Source organism: Nerophis lumbriciformis, linkage group LG25 (genome assembly GCF_033978685.3).
Source record: "Nerophis lumbriciformis linkage group LG25, RoL_Nlum_v2.1, whole genome shotgun sequence".
NCBI classification, from domain to species: Eukaryota; Metazoa; Chordata; class Actinopteri; order Syngnathiformes; family Syngnathidae; genus Nerophis; species Nerophis lumbriciformis.
The window spans coordinates 12,118,149-12,133,433 of NC_084572.2; the positions used below are offsets into that span (position 1 = coordinate 12,118,149).

General features: G+C 38.9%; 1 protein-coding gene across 3 annotated transcripts in view; it reads right to left on the bottom strand.

Moving 5' to 3' along the window:
* The window catches only part of rhbdl3 (rhomboid, veinlet-like 3 (Drosophila)), a 107,808-nt gene that overhangs the window by 46,444 nt on the left and 46,079 nt on the right, over positions 1 to 15,285 (bottom strand). The gene's annotated exons all lie outside the window — the stretch shown is intronic.

Sequence of the window (15,285 nt, forward strand, 5' to 3'; positions counted from 1 at the left end):
CACCGGCGTCAAACTGTAAACAAACACCATTGGTGGATCTACACCTAACATCCACTGTAATGATACCAAGTACAGTAGCGTATCTAGTCGATACTACTATGATTACGTCGATATTTTTTGGCATCACAACATCTTCTTTTGTTTTTTTAAAATTGATATTATGTTTATAAACTCAGGAAATATGTCCCTGGACACATGAGGACTTTGAATATGACCAATGTATGATCCTGCAACGACTTGGTATCGGATTGATACCCAAATTTGTGGTATCATCCAAACATAATGTAAAGCATCCAAACAACAGAAGAATAAATTAGTATTACATTTTAACAGAAGTGTAGATAGAACATGTTAAAAGAGAAAGTAAGCAGATATTAACAGTAAATGAACAAGTAGATTAATAATTCATTTTCTACCACTTGTCCTTAATAATTTTGACAAAATAATAGAATGGAAAATGACACGATATGTTACTGCATATGTCAGCAGACTAAATTAGGAGCCTTTGTTTGCTTACTTACTAATAAAAGACAAGTTGTCTTTTATGTTCACTATTTTATTTAAGGACAAACTTGCAAGAAGAAACATATGTTTAATGTACCCTACGAGTTTTTGTTAAAATAAAGCCAATAATAAAAATGTTTGTGGTCCCCTTTTTTTTTTAGAAAAGTATCGAAAAGTACAGAAAAATATCGAAATAATTTTGGTTCCGGTACCAAAATATTGGTATCGGGACAACACTACAACATTATCAACAACAGAAAGGAAAAACCTCAACCAACCATCAGCTAGTGAGTGCTGATGTGTTATTCAGTCCCAGGGCACTATTATTTGTTGTCCTTTTGACACATACACAGAAATAAATAAGAAGTCATTCAAACATTGCTGAAAAAATATATATCTTATGGCCAGAGCCAAGACCCCTCTCATGTTATGTTAGCCTTAACACCATAATCTTTGTAGTGATTTATGTAGTGGTGTTAGACATTAAGTAATGCAGATGTACCTACTGTAAGAGAGAATGAGTCAGCAGGGCAACAGACAGCAAAATACAATTTGGCTAGCAGCCATGTTGTATGCCCTGTGGAGTAACTGAAATAATGAACTTCCACATAGCACCTGACATGCTGCCAATATTGTTTTGTAGGTGGTGTACACACCTCCACAGACGCTCGCACAAAAACACACACAGACATACTGGTAGTTCTATTGCTGTAGAAATTAAAGAGGGGTGCAAAAGCATGAGAAAAAACTAAGAGAACATATTTTGACACCTATTAAGCTATTTTAAAAATGCCCTATGGATTGATTTACGCTCCTGCAACTGTGTAGGATGAGCCAAAAAATCAGAGGGCAATGATATGCATGCAGTGTCAAGACAGTAATATGAAAAGCATCACACTGATCTACTTTGTGTCAGACATCATTTAGAAAAAACCTTAATGAAACATATTTTAAATCAGTTAATGAGACAAGAAAACCATCTTAACCAGTTTGCATTCACAGTTTGCTTAGCTATGTGACAGAATATGTGTTTATCCTGGGTGGGAGATGTACAAACAACAATTAAGTGCACTTGTACTAGACGTGAGCTGTGCAGGAATAAGTCAAAACATTTACCATCTGCTGCGGTGGATGAGGAATGTATGCTATCCCCAATGAGAAGTGCAGGCAATCATTAATTAAACCTGCACAACATCTCAACATTCACCCTTAACATTGTCCCATTGGAAGTATCCCAGACACAGCATAGCAAATGTTGCCTCACAGCAGAAGTGTAAGCAAAGCTCTACCCCACAAACACAACCAACCTTCTCTTGCAGTAAATCAGCCAGTGTCTGCTGCGGACACTTTCCCATCATGGAGTCAAAACATCTGAGCAGTGTCATGAGCAAGCCATTGTTTTTGTTTGCATGCGTGCGTGCATCCTCATTGTTTATGCCAGACTGTGCAGGGTCATTTCCAACCAGGGCGAAAGGATTACAGCGCAATCCAAGACCCTCATCACACACCTCCCCCATTTCTTCCCCATGCATGCACACATATTAATAACACTCATATCAGCTCCCTCCCAGCCTTTTTGATGTGCACCTAAGAGAAGCCCCTGTCAGCCTGCATATTGAGTGTTTCTACAATCAAGAGTTGATTAGTACCATAATGTCACTCATCCATTACTTATTTTCTTCCACTACTCTTCTCTCTCTCTCTCTCACACACACACACACACACACACACACACACACACACACACACACACACACACACGCACACACACATACATACACACACACACACACCCTCGGTTGCAGTTTGTGACATGATGGCTGATAAAGTCCTGTCAAAAGTCAACAGGCTTCCAGGGGTGGAGCTACTGCATACACCATGACATCAATTTCATGCAAGGTTTAACAGATTTTGCCACTCTAATGTGTGATCATTTTCCACTCGGCACTCTCCTCACAATACTTGACATGTCTGATTAAAGTTGACGTGCAAAATGCATGGGAATTATTTTATTTGTAAGGTAATGGTAGGTCAAACACTATGGCCCGTACAGTATTGCAGGTAGGCTATGTACCAAGAAAGATACAGTAGTCACTCCGAAGTGTTTTTGGTATTTTTTAATTGATCATATTTGTCAGACAACATAGGCCATTTTCCACCAACGTTTCAGGGAATTTCCTGGAACCCTTAGTTCCTGCTACTATAAGTAGACCTGTAGACCTGGGTGGTTTGCATTTAGGGTAGTTTTTACAAAGCAGGCTATTGACGTAGTACAGTAATTTTTACATTGATGCCATGTAAATAAACAGGCAGTATTAGGTCAGATTTATTTTACTTGAGAGTAAGTAAATCATGTCTACGGTTCTCAACCTTTTTTTCAGTGAAGTACTTTTTTATATTTGATTGACACTTTTGGAAATAAATACATTCTGTATACAAATAAATACAGTAATTCACTTAATTACGAATAAAGCTTTGTGCACAAAAAAAATATCAATTTGAGCGGCTTCTTTTGGGCTTATAATAAATGTGTTCTTTTCTTTTTTTTTTGTCCTGTTCAGCTTCTCAGGCAAATCATATTGTTGATGTAGATGCCCATATTGACTGTACAAATGTACTTTACAAAAGAGAAGTGTGGGATACTTCTCTTGTTGCCCTATTTGTATTTGACTTTATTAAATGGATTTATATTATTATTTGGTGCAGCTGGGCAGGAGGGGATAGAAAGAGAAAAAAAAAAGGAAGACAGAGGGGGAAATTGTGGAGACAAGAGGGGGATAAGACAGAGAGACAAAAACAACAACAGCAAACACAACAATAACAACAACAATAGAACAACATCAGCAAATAGGATATGTACAAATATGATATTAAAAGTGATAGCAAAGAAGCAGTTAGTGAAATAAATAATAATACAGAAATGACAATGAACGTTATTACACTACAAATGGAGCAATACAAACACCAATAGATATAGCAGTGTTGAAAATGAATAATAACAATAATTTACCTCTATTATCAACAATACAATTGTTCAAATGCAACAATACATATATGTAATGATAACTTGAAATACAAAAGAAAGCAGATAAATGGAGGGGAAGAAAGAGAAGCCAGCCATATTAACTTTGTAGATTGTTATAGCAACAATAGGTTAGGCTTTGTCAGTGTGCCATGTGTTACCTAGTTTACCCTAGGGTAACAACGTTAATATATGTTTGATGAAACATGATTTTATGCATGAGTGTATGTACAGTATGTGTATATGTATGTTTATACAGTGAATGTATATGTACAGTATGTATATATGTATGTTTGTACAGTGAATGTATATGTACAGTATGTGTATATGTATGTTTGTACAGTGAATGTATATGTACAGTATGTGTATATGTATGTTTATACAGTGAATGTATATGTACAGTATGTATATATGTATGTTTGTACAGTGAATGTATATGTACAGTATCTATGTATGTTTGTACAGTGAATGTATATGTACAGTATGTGTATATGTATGTTTGTACAGCGAACGTGCGTGTGGATGTATGAACTTTGAGTGTGTAGGTATGTACTGTATTTGTGTATGTATGTGGGAGCGTAGGTGAACGTGAATGTGAATATATATGTGTATTTGTATGTACAATATATTTGACTCCCAGTATGTGCGGGAGCCAGAGTATGGCCCCAGCCACCCAGAGAGCCCAACCCACAAACAGCAGGTGTGGCGCCCAGGGAACAAGGGACCACCGGCCCCACGCAGCCAGGTCGGCCAGCGACAGGAACCCCAGAGCTCGGCCCACCGTGCCGCCTGAAAGAGCCAGCAGCAGGCCGCAGACAGACACGCCCAGCAGAGGACAAGGCACGGGAGAAGCAGAAGACAGCTAGCCCCCAAGCCAGCGAGAGACCACCCCCCACACGGGCAGAAAGGCGCGACGCCCCGCCCTAGGGGCTTAGAGACTCCCCGCAGCTGGACGGGAAGACTGCCCCACCAGCAACCGTAATAAATGTGTTCTTAAATATAAATGCAAAATTGTTCATATTTTTGGACATTAAAGGGGAACATTATCACAATTTCAGAAGGGTTAAAGCCATTAAAAATCAGTTCCCAGTGGCTTATTTTATTTTTCGAAGTTTTTTTCAAAATTTTACCCATCACGCAACATCCCTAAAAAAAGCTTCAAAGTGCCTGATTTTAACCATCGTTATATACACCCGTCCATTTTCCTGTGACGTCACACAGTGATGCCAATACAAACAAACATGGCGCATAGAACAGCAAGGTATAGCGACATTAGCTCGGATTCAGACTCGGATTTCAGCGGCTTAAGCGATTCAACAGATTACGCATGTATTGAAACGGATGGTTGTAGTGTGGAGGCAGGTAGCGAAAACGAAATTGAAGAAGAAACTGAAGCTATTGAGCCATATCGGTTTGAACCGTATGCAAGCGAAATCGACGAAAACGACACGACAGCCAGCGACATGGGAGAAAGCGAGGACGAATTCGGCGATCGCCTTCTAACCAACGATTGGTATGTGTTTGTTTGGCATTAAAGGAAACTAACAACTATGAACTAGGTTTACAGCATATGAAATACATTTGGCAACAACATGCACTTTGAGAGTGCAGACAGCCCAGTTTTCATCAATTAATATATTCTGTAGACATACCCTCATCCGCTCTCTTTTCCTGAAAGCTGATCTGTCCAGTCCAGTTGGAAATGCATCTGCTTTGAGTGTCGCAGGATATCCACACATTCTTGCCATCTCTGTCGTAGCATAGCTTTCGTCGGTAAAGTGTGCGGAACAAACGTCCAATTTCTTGCCACTTTCGCATCTTTGGGCCACTGGTGCAACTTGAATCCGTCCCTGTTCGTGTTGTTACACCCTCCGACAACACACCGACGAGGCATGATGTCTCCAAGGTACGGAAAACAGTCGAAAAAACGGAAAATAACAGAGCTGATTTGACTCGGTGTTTGTCATGTGTTTGAGAAAATGGCGGATTGCTTTCCGATGCGACGTCACGTTGTGACATCATCGCTCCGAGAGCGAATAATAGAAATGCGTTTAATTCGCCAAAATTCACCCATTTAGAGTTCGGAAATCGGTTAAAAAAATATATGGTCTTTTTTCTGCAACATCAAGGTATATATTGACGCTTACATAGGTCTGGTGATAATGTTCCCCTTTATTTCGGTGCAATAACCCATTCCACCAACCACCCTGTTTTTGTTTTGTTTTTTTTCATGTATATATTCATTTCACACCATATTCATTGCACTTCTACATTTTTTATATTTTTATATATTTGCACATTGTTTTTCTAGCATGCACACATCGCACTGTATGGAATGGCCTCAATCTCGTTACCTTGCGTAATGACAATAAAGCTGATTCTGATTCTGATTCTGATTCTGAAGTAGACACACTTATAAAATAAGCAAACATTATGTATTTTTGGTCTAAATTAAACATTGAAGGGGTCCTTATAGAATTTTTTTTTCTACATATAAAAAACTTTCTTGTGGTCTAAATAACATGTAACGGTGTTTCTTTGGTTAAAATGTTGCATAGATTATGTTTTACCGCTTTTTGACCATCTCTTCAGGATGCGCCTTTTTGTGGGCGGGTCCTATTTACGCGCCTACACTTCAACTGCATCTTCTCCACACCCACTTTGTTGTAGTTTTTAGCGCTTCCATATGGAGTCTACCAACAGATATAAGTTACAACTATACGCTACTTTGTATTAGAAATGGTAACAGCGGAGCCAGTCTGCCCCACAACAAGAGAATAGCAAAAAAACCATATTGACAACAGCGCAGACTACAATGGCGGACACACGCAAGGCACTCTGGGTACATTTGTACCATATATGGATCATCCGCTGACATCACACACGGCAACAACGTCACAAAAGGAGCACATTCCAAACAGTTTGTTTGGGGAAAGTAGGAAGAAAGGGACTTATGCTGAACCCAGATACACAACTGCAGGTACCAATAAGTAAGAAAAGTTAGCCCCTTTAAATTAAGTATTATTTATGTTTGTTTTATGTATAACAGTACAATATTTGTCTTAGTTTATATTATTATACAGTATTGTTGTGATCACAAGATGTTTGTATATATACCGTAGAGAGATAACTACCATGGGGAACTTCCCTTTCCATGCCGATGAAGCTATTATTTACTGTACGTGCTTGTTTTTCATGTTAAGTAGAGAGTAATACTGTTGATGCACTTCATTTTCGACTCCCGTCTCATCAATAACACATCTCCACATTGGTAAGCCTTTGACGTGAACTATGCAAACAGTTGGAACAACACGGCAGGACTTGCGCCGCTCAATATTAATGACACGGCTAATGTCAGCGCCGTCTTTGCTGCGCCGATTAATTTGACTAACTTTTACAAAAAAATTTTGAAGGTCGCAAACGTTTTTTTTTTTATGCCTTAGCTATGAAAACAGTCTATTTAAAACTAATAACTTCCACTTTGTGAGAATTAATTTATCACGGTCAAGCCCGGACACAATTAGACGCGATTAACAAAGGATTTAAGGACTAGTAGTCTATTTGAGTCATTAAAAACTTGATAAATTTCAATAGCATTTTAATAAGCATGCTCTAATGCCCCACAGAGGACAAAAATGACAGAGAGCGTTGGTCTGGTGGGGCTACCGATGGGAATTGATAAGATTTTTCCAGTTCCGATTCTTTTTAACAAATCGTTTTTTTATCGATTCTCTTATCGATTCTTATTTGGAAAAAAAAGTTGACAAAAATGTGAATCAGCATCAACATTGTTTAGCTTGAAGGTAACATGACCTCACAAAGCCAACAGTAAGGTATTAAGAGGCACATAACATAGAAAAAAAAAGTTAAAATTAAATAAAATAAATATAAGAAATAAATATTCTTCTGTAGCATTTACCAAAATAAAACATTTGCAGAAATGACACAATAATGTAACATTTACATTTACTTAAACTGTTTGGGGGTTTGTACTTAAAGTTGAGACTCGTAGTCATCTCCCGAATAAATATATAATGGGAATGACTGAGTGAACATCTTGTTAGAGGAAAACATGCAACTTTTCTCTGGCTACAATTGAACATTTACCTACTGAAAATCAGTGGCAAATGGGTACAAGCCTTTGACCACAAACTTTGTCACTGCTCTGTGACATCGGAATCTGTTGCTCATCATGCTTATCTAAATAAGAAGGCATTCATTTCAATTTAAAAGCTAATAGCAGCTTTGACAATTAGGCAAGTGTTAGTACCTTGCTGTTTTATTTACGGGAGATGACGAGTGCTTGGATAAGATAGGTGCGGTTCAAAAACGACATTCATATAGTTACAGTATAGCATGCTGGGAGTTCAAATGTTTCAACATATTGCTCGTATTTCCTACTTATCTTGAAATAGCAACCGAGCAATTGTTGAAAGTTGTGCTGTTGCAATCATATAGCTAAACTTTGGAGCGTTTCTTTCGCCCAGCGCATCTTTCCGCTGTCTGACGTCACTACGCCCGTTGCATAGTGACTACGCTCGTTGTGTAGTGATGTCATTCCCGCCCGCATAAATCGTTGAGTGAATCGTTTGAAAATTTTTCAAGCGATTCCAAGGAATTTATACACTGTGGGAACCAGTTCTGAACAGAAACCCGTCCCTAGGTGGGGCACAGTCACACTTGTACCAATGCATGTCACATCAGTGATAATAGAAACAAAAAAAATCCCATTAAAAAATGGTTATTCAATTGCTGGTTTTGAACTTCACTTACTTCCAGAGTATAACACTTTAACCACAAAATCTATAAATATTAACATCACTGCAAAAGAGTAAAATATTAATTGTCAGTCATCTTTTTTACTGGGTCTCAGCTTGTTTTGGTTTGGAATATATGCAGAGTAAAGATTTGGGGGTTATTTGCTTGGTGTGCATTTGCGGTGTAATGATATAAAAAAGTTATATTACGGTGATTGATTGTGACCAAAATTATAGCGGTTATCATTATTATCACTTTATTGTTGAATGTGCTCAAAAAGTACTTACTGAATTATTTTAACCAAGTTTAAAAAATGTGTTAAATAAATATACACAGTATACTTTCTTGGCAGGAGAAACAAATACTGCTTTCACATATTTTTATTTGAGTGTTTAAGTATGTTTATCTTCTTTCATTTTAATTTGTAAAAATAAAATGTGTTTTTATTGATAATGTAAATTGAGAGTTCACTTTGCTTCACGTCAGGTTTATGTGACATCAAGAGAGTTAATAAAGTTGTTAAAAAACGAAACACCTCTGTCTGTGTTGTATTCTTTTGAGTTCAGATCGATCACTCTGTGCTAAGAGAGCACAGCCAGTAGGTTCAATATACAATATTGAATAGCTTCATTGCTTAGACAACCTATCAATACCTACATGCTTCCATGAGTTGGGTCAAAAATGACCCCAGTTAAAATCAATGTGTTTTTGCAATAAACCGGGTTGTTATTCTTCAAAATTTTTAATTTTTTTGATATTTACATATTTTAGGTATTCCCCATGAAACATGTTTGTGACATGAGGCAATTTGCATTTTTCATTATTTTTAAGAAATTGCAGTTTTTGTATCACAACAACCCTCTTCCAAAAGTGGGGTCAAAAATGACCCCAGCCGGTTTTTTTTTTTATCCCACTTTTGCAGATTAAGAAAATACATTTAAAGAACCTATCACTGATCTGCATCTACTCAGAGGTATATACTGTATGAACTACTGTATATGTTTGATGATTAAAAATCCTTGAGTTTTAAGGGATTACTGTCACCTTATTTTGAATTTATTAGTGTTTTTCCATGTTTAATGTTGAGTTCCTCTCCTGCACACCTATTTTGTAGTTCCACTTTCTTTTTGAGTGTCCTGCAGCAGCTTTATTTTGTCTCCCAGCGCACCTGTTTTGAGTTTAGTCGTCGCTATATAAATCCACCTGGTGCTGTGGTCTTTGTCGGTAGATTGTTATCTGTATGTATGCTGTTGAACGCTGTTCCCTTTTGTGAAGCTTCCAAGTAGGTTTGTTTCTGCATAGTCCTAGGTTTTTGTGCATTCCCTAACGCATTAGTGTTGGTTTGGCTCGCACATCGCTGCATATGTGCCTTCGTGTTTTTGTCCTTGTTTATCAAATAGCTCGTACCTGCACGCGGTCTCCTGCTACCTTCTGCATCTTGAATCACAATCTTCGCTACCATGCGACCCTGAGGTCCTGAAACTGAAACTGAGGTGTTGGGCTGTTCCATATTGTAACAGCAGAGTGGACAAAGCTCCTGTCGAGGCATTTGGTGTTTGACTTTGGGATTTCCAGTGCATGGCTTGGTAGTACCCTCCGAGTGATACAACCGGAGATGTGGGCTGGGGGTAGCAGTGCTTTACGATCCACAGGACAGCTGGGGGTGTGCATCTTATAAAGACTAGTTGTTGCTGCAACTGCTCGTCGATGACACAGCTTGCTGATAGCGAACTGCTGTAGGGCAAAGTCCTCATTGACGGCAATGATTTTTAGAGCCTTTTTTTGGATGATGTCGAGCTGCCGGAGAGTGGTCTGAGCCAGGTTCATCCAGGCTAGGCAGGAGTACTCCATAATGTTCCTGACCCGGATCTTGTCGATGTTGGCTCTGCCTTTAATCTCAAGCTTGTTGCCAGCCTTATGTAGCGCTCCGAGACGTTGACCAGCACATTTGCAGATGTTGGACAGGTGGCTGGTCCACGTTAGTTTGGAGTCAATACAAAGACCCAGAACCTCTATCTACTCACAGAGCCCGATTTTAGTGGCCCCGAAGAAGAGATTCTTGTTCCTGGACAGGATTATAGCCTTGCACTTGTTGGGCTCGAAAGTGACCTTCCAGGTGTCAGCCCACTTTCGGCTGTTTTCCAGGTCTTTGTTTAGCGATGCAGCTACTTCTGGTCCATGTTGTTGTAGGTGCGAAAATGGTGGAGTCGTCCGCATACAGGAATATGGTGTTCTCACACTGTTCCATAACATCATCTATGAAGATGGAGAATAGTAATGGGCCGAGAATTGATCCCTGGGGTACAGATGCGTAGATGGGAATTGGATATGAAGATTGACCAGAGAGCACGACCTCGATGGTTCTTCCTTGAAAGTAGTTCTGTAGCCAACGTGCAGTCTTCCAGTTACGTCCTTTGAAATGAGCTTAGCACAAAGAGCATTGTGCCAAACCTTGTCGAATGCACCCTTAATGTCCAGTGCGGCAGCGTACACTTCGCCACTTTTGTCGGGAGATCTTGTTTTTGTCTTTGACAAAACTGTAAGTAGGTCTGCTGTGCATGTGGTTTGGTCTTAAACCATATTGTTTATTGGAGATAAGGTCATGGCGGAGAAGATATATCTCTGTAGCTGTTTGTGGACAGAGGATTTCATCACTTTACTGATAAAGCTGAGCAGGGATATGGAGCTGTATTTGGATGGATCTGATTTAGAGTCCCTTTTGTGAATTGGGATCACTCTTGCAGTTTTCCAGTGGTCAGGAAACAAGCCACGAGAGAAAAGGAGTTGAAAGAGACGGCTGAGGTGACTGGCCAGTTCTGTGGCGCACTCATTGAGGACCCTCGTAAGGATTTCATCCGGCCCTGAGGCCCTACCTGGGTCTAGGTTGTATAGGATGTTCGTCACATCTTTGGGTTTGAAATGGACATTGCTAAAGTGAGAGGACAGTAGTGGGCTCTGGAGCTGAGGTTGTGCTGACGCCCCATGTGTAATTGTCCGCAAAAGTTTGGCAGAAGATGTTGGCCTTTTCACTTGCTGAGATATGGGGGATACCTTGATGTTTGATGACGGGTATGTCCGTAGAGCAACTTCTTCTGGAGACTGAATTCACAATGCTCCACTATTTCTTCGAGCTGAGTGCTTTGTCAGCGTGTTGTTGTATTGTCTCTGCTCGTTTTTCAGTTTGATTGAACACTGCCCTTTCTTCCACAAACTTTTGCTTTGATACCAAGTCGTTGGATGTCCGCATCTTGCGGTGGAGCCGTCACTTTTTCTTGGCACTGTTTGTCAAACCAAGCTATATCCCCAGGCTTTCTGGCTATGATCTTGCTTGGTATGAATGCGGCTTGCAATAAGTTGGTGAGAGTGGTGCAGATTGTTTCAGGATCTTCTTCCTTAAAGTACCAATGATTGTCACACACACACTAGGTGTGGCAAAATTATTCTCTGCATTTGACACATCACCCTTGATCACCCCCTGGGAGGTGAGGGGAGCAGTGGTCAGCATCGGTGACCGTGCCCGGGAATAATTTTTGGTGATTTAACCCCCAATTCCAACCCTTGATGCTGAGTGCCAAGCAGGGAGGTAACGGGTCCCATTTTTATAGTCTTTGGTATGACTCGGCCGGGGTTTGAACTCACAACCTACCGATCTCAGGGCGGACACTCTAACCACTAGGCCACTGAGTGGGTGACTTGAAGACACTTAACCAGTTCATAGATGTTAGGTACTCTCTCATTTCCCATAACTGAGACTGTGCGCTTGTATGGCTTATCTCTGAAGACTGGTAGCTGTATTTGTACAGTTCTTATGGAATCTTCTATGAACCTTTATTTCTTAGCAACTCTGACTGTACCACTTACACATCTGATGCAGCTTTGACTGTCAATACTGTCCCACTTACACATCTGATGTCAGCAGTCTCACCCCTCGGGGAGGGGGAATATCTGATCCACTAAAGACTGTAGGATGACAGAAAGCTAATGAGGTGATTTCAAATACTGTAAAATCTGGAACTTTTTAAATTTTTATGGCTAACTCTATAAATGTAAAAACCATGGTACATAAATTTTATCTGCTGATAAAATTAATTTTTAATTATTAATTAATTTGTTGTGTTTATCTGCCAAACACAACTGGTCACGTGACTCCCCTGCCAACATGGCCAGCAAACACAACCAGTGATGTGACTCCCCTGCCAACATAGCCAGCAAACACAACTAGTTACGTGACTCCCCTGCCAACATAGCCACCAAACAAAACTAATCACCTGACTCTCCTGCCAACATGGCCACCAAACACAACTAGTTACATGACTCTCCTGCCAACATGGCCACCAAACACAACTAGTTATGTGACTCTCCTGCCAACATGGCCACCAAACACAACTAGTTACGCGACTCTCCTGCCAACATAGCCACCAAACAAAACTAATCACCTGACTCTTCTGCCAACATGGCTACCATACAGAACTAGTCACGTTTCTCTCAAATGTGAGCGATGACATCAGATGTGTAAGTCGGACAGTCAGAGTTGCTAAGAATTAAAGGTTAATAGAATAACCCACAGGAACTGCTTCGGATCATTTTTGTCCCCACTTGTGGAAAAGTGGGTTAGTAACACAAAAACTGCAATTTCTTAAAATGAATGAAACAATAAATAAAAATGCAAATGGCCTCATGTCATAAACATGTTTTATGAGCAATAGCTAGAAAATTAATACATCACAACTTTTCATTTTAAAGATTTTGAAAAATAACAACTCGTGGGGTCATTTTTGAGTGTGCACCTAACACTAATTCATCTTGTATTCATGTTAGTATTTAAGCTAGCCAGCGCGCTAACTGTAGTTGGTCCATGAATGTATCAATATGCAAAATTCAATCATGGTTTTTCGATTGTTTTAGTTTAAAACGATAATACTAACCATCGGGAGTTAACATCATTACTGTCTGTCGTTACATCCTTAGTGTGCATCAATGGAATTGATTTTAAAAATACTTTTATAGCAGAACATTTTAATAAAATTCAAAAGATATTGACATTAAGACCTATAATCAATTAAGCTTAAACAAACAGTGGCAGGCTAATTCCTCAGAATAAAATAAGTTTGTGCAGGCTTAATATCCAAAACATTGACTATGAAACAATGCTTTCATACGGAGAACATCTCACCAGCCCTGAATCGTTGCAGTGAGAGGCGGCAGAGGGCATTTAGGGTCTTGGCATTGGGCGGTGGTCCCAGTGAGGGGGTGCATATTGAAAACAATGTCGGGTGTTTAATATTTTCTTTTTCATAAACATGAATAATAAGAACTTGCCTACAGCATGTATTCATTTGTTTAAAATCTTCCAGCAGGAAGATGCTTTGACAAGACATGATGTTTTGTTTTTACACTGCATGGTGCAATATTGTATACTGTATACCTGTAATGTTTTTAAATGTGTAAAATCTAATTTAAAAAGTGCTTGCCGTAATAATGTGAGAGGTATATTACAGAGTTTAGAGTCAAAATACTGTAGATTTTAGACCTTATTATGGGTGCATTATTGGCCATTATTTTATAGGGTTATTGGAATTTGACCACTTATGAATAGCAGGGATCTACTGTACATGCTTTTCATTGGACAGTTATGTCATGCTAATGTTTAAGCATTGTGAAGCCTATCTGCTCAATAGAGTGTAAAAGCGAGTTGTTTGTTTATTGATATAATTAAGTATAATTAAAATTATTAATTGTTAACTGTTGATTTGATCGTATATTTCCCCAAATTGCAAAACGTTCATGAAAATATGTGACAAAAAATTTACATTGATAGGGTTATATTTACCATTTCCATTAGCTGTGTTTTAATTGTTGTATTATTGTATAGTATTTTATATTGTTTTCTATTCTAGTTGGCCGGGAAAAATTCGGTACAGTCATACAGGACCTTATATATAATATCCATCCAAATGTGAATCAATTCATCAAATTATAAAATATCTTATTACAGTGTCTATTAATTAATTTAATTGTGAAATTAAATTATCTAATAGGATTGTATTTATTTATTTTGTAACTAACTTAGGTATTTCATGAACAATTTGTTTCTTTATTCATTTTGTGACCAGTCAAGCGGCTACTTTACTTGTAAATGTAATAATTATCTAAAATCTAATCATCTATCATAATAAGGAGAATGTAATGTATCTGAAGTGGTGTCTAAAGGTCATATTATTGCTACATTGCTGGAAAAAACAGACTGCGAAAGCAAGAAAATCAGACACAAAGTGCAAGGCAGTGATGGGCATGAATCACTGTCAACATACCCAGCCTGTCTCGTTCCGCATGTTAACGACCTCCTCAGGTACAAATACTGTGCAAAGAATGAGTTATAATTCGCTTGCGTGACATGACAGACGGATAGGTATAGCATAAAAATAAAATGTGGCCTGTGACAGAGCTAATGATTTCAAAATGCCACGTGTTTTAATAGTAACATCTCCCTGCAGGCTGATGCAGAATGGCAGGCATGACTGTGGTTAATCACCGTGGCAACTGGCGTGACAAGACCCACACTGTGTGCATCGGGCTGCCAGGAGGAAAGATATGCAAAAATAAACATGGTCTTTGCAAGTGGGTATTTAATACTAATAAGAATTAAAGAGCAGTGTATACCATCACAACATATCATAACAATCCCCATATAGTGTGCGGATATGCCTCTAAGATAATTAGCAATATGGGATGACGTCAAAGCATTCTGGTTGGACACATTTAATTGATTTTGTCAAATGAGAAAATAAACAAGCTTGCACAAGTAAAACAAACATCATATTAAGGTATGGCAGCACATCAGAGTATCATAGTGTTCCTCACACCTGTGCGATCCGAGGTAATGGAACAATTAGCAGCCGCAATAAAAATACACTCTCGTTAGAGCAGGAGACGCTTGCTAATTACACTGCAGCTCCAAGTGAGAGCAGACGGGTCGGACAGAAAGAAGAATAGAAACACAT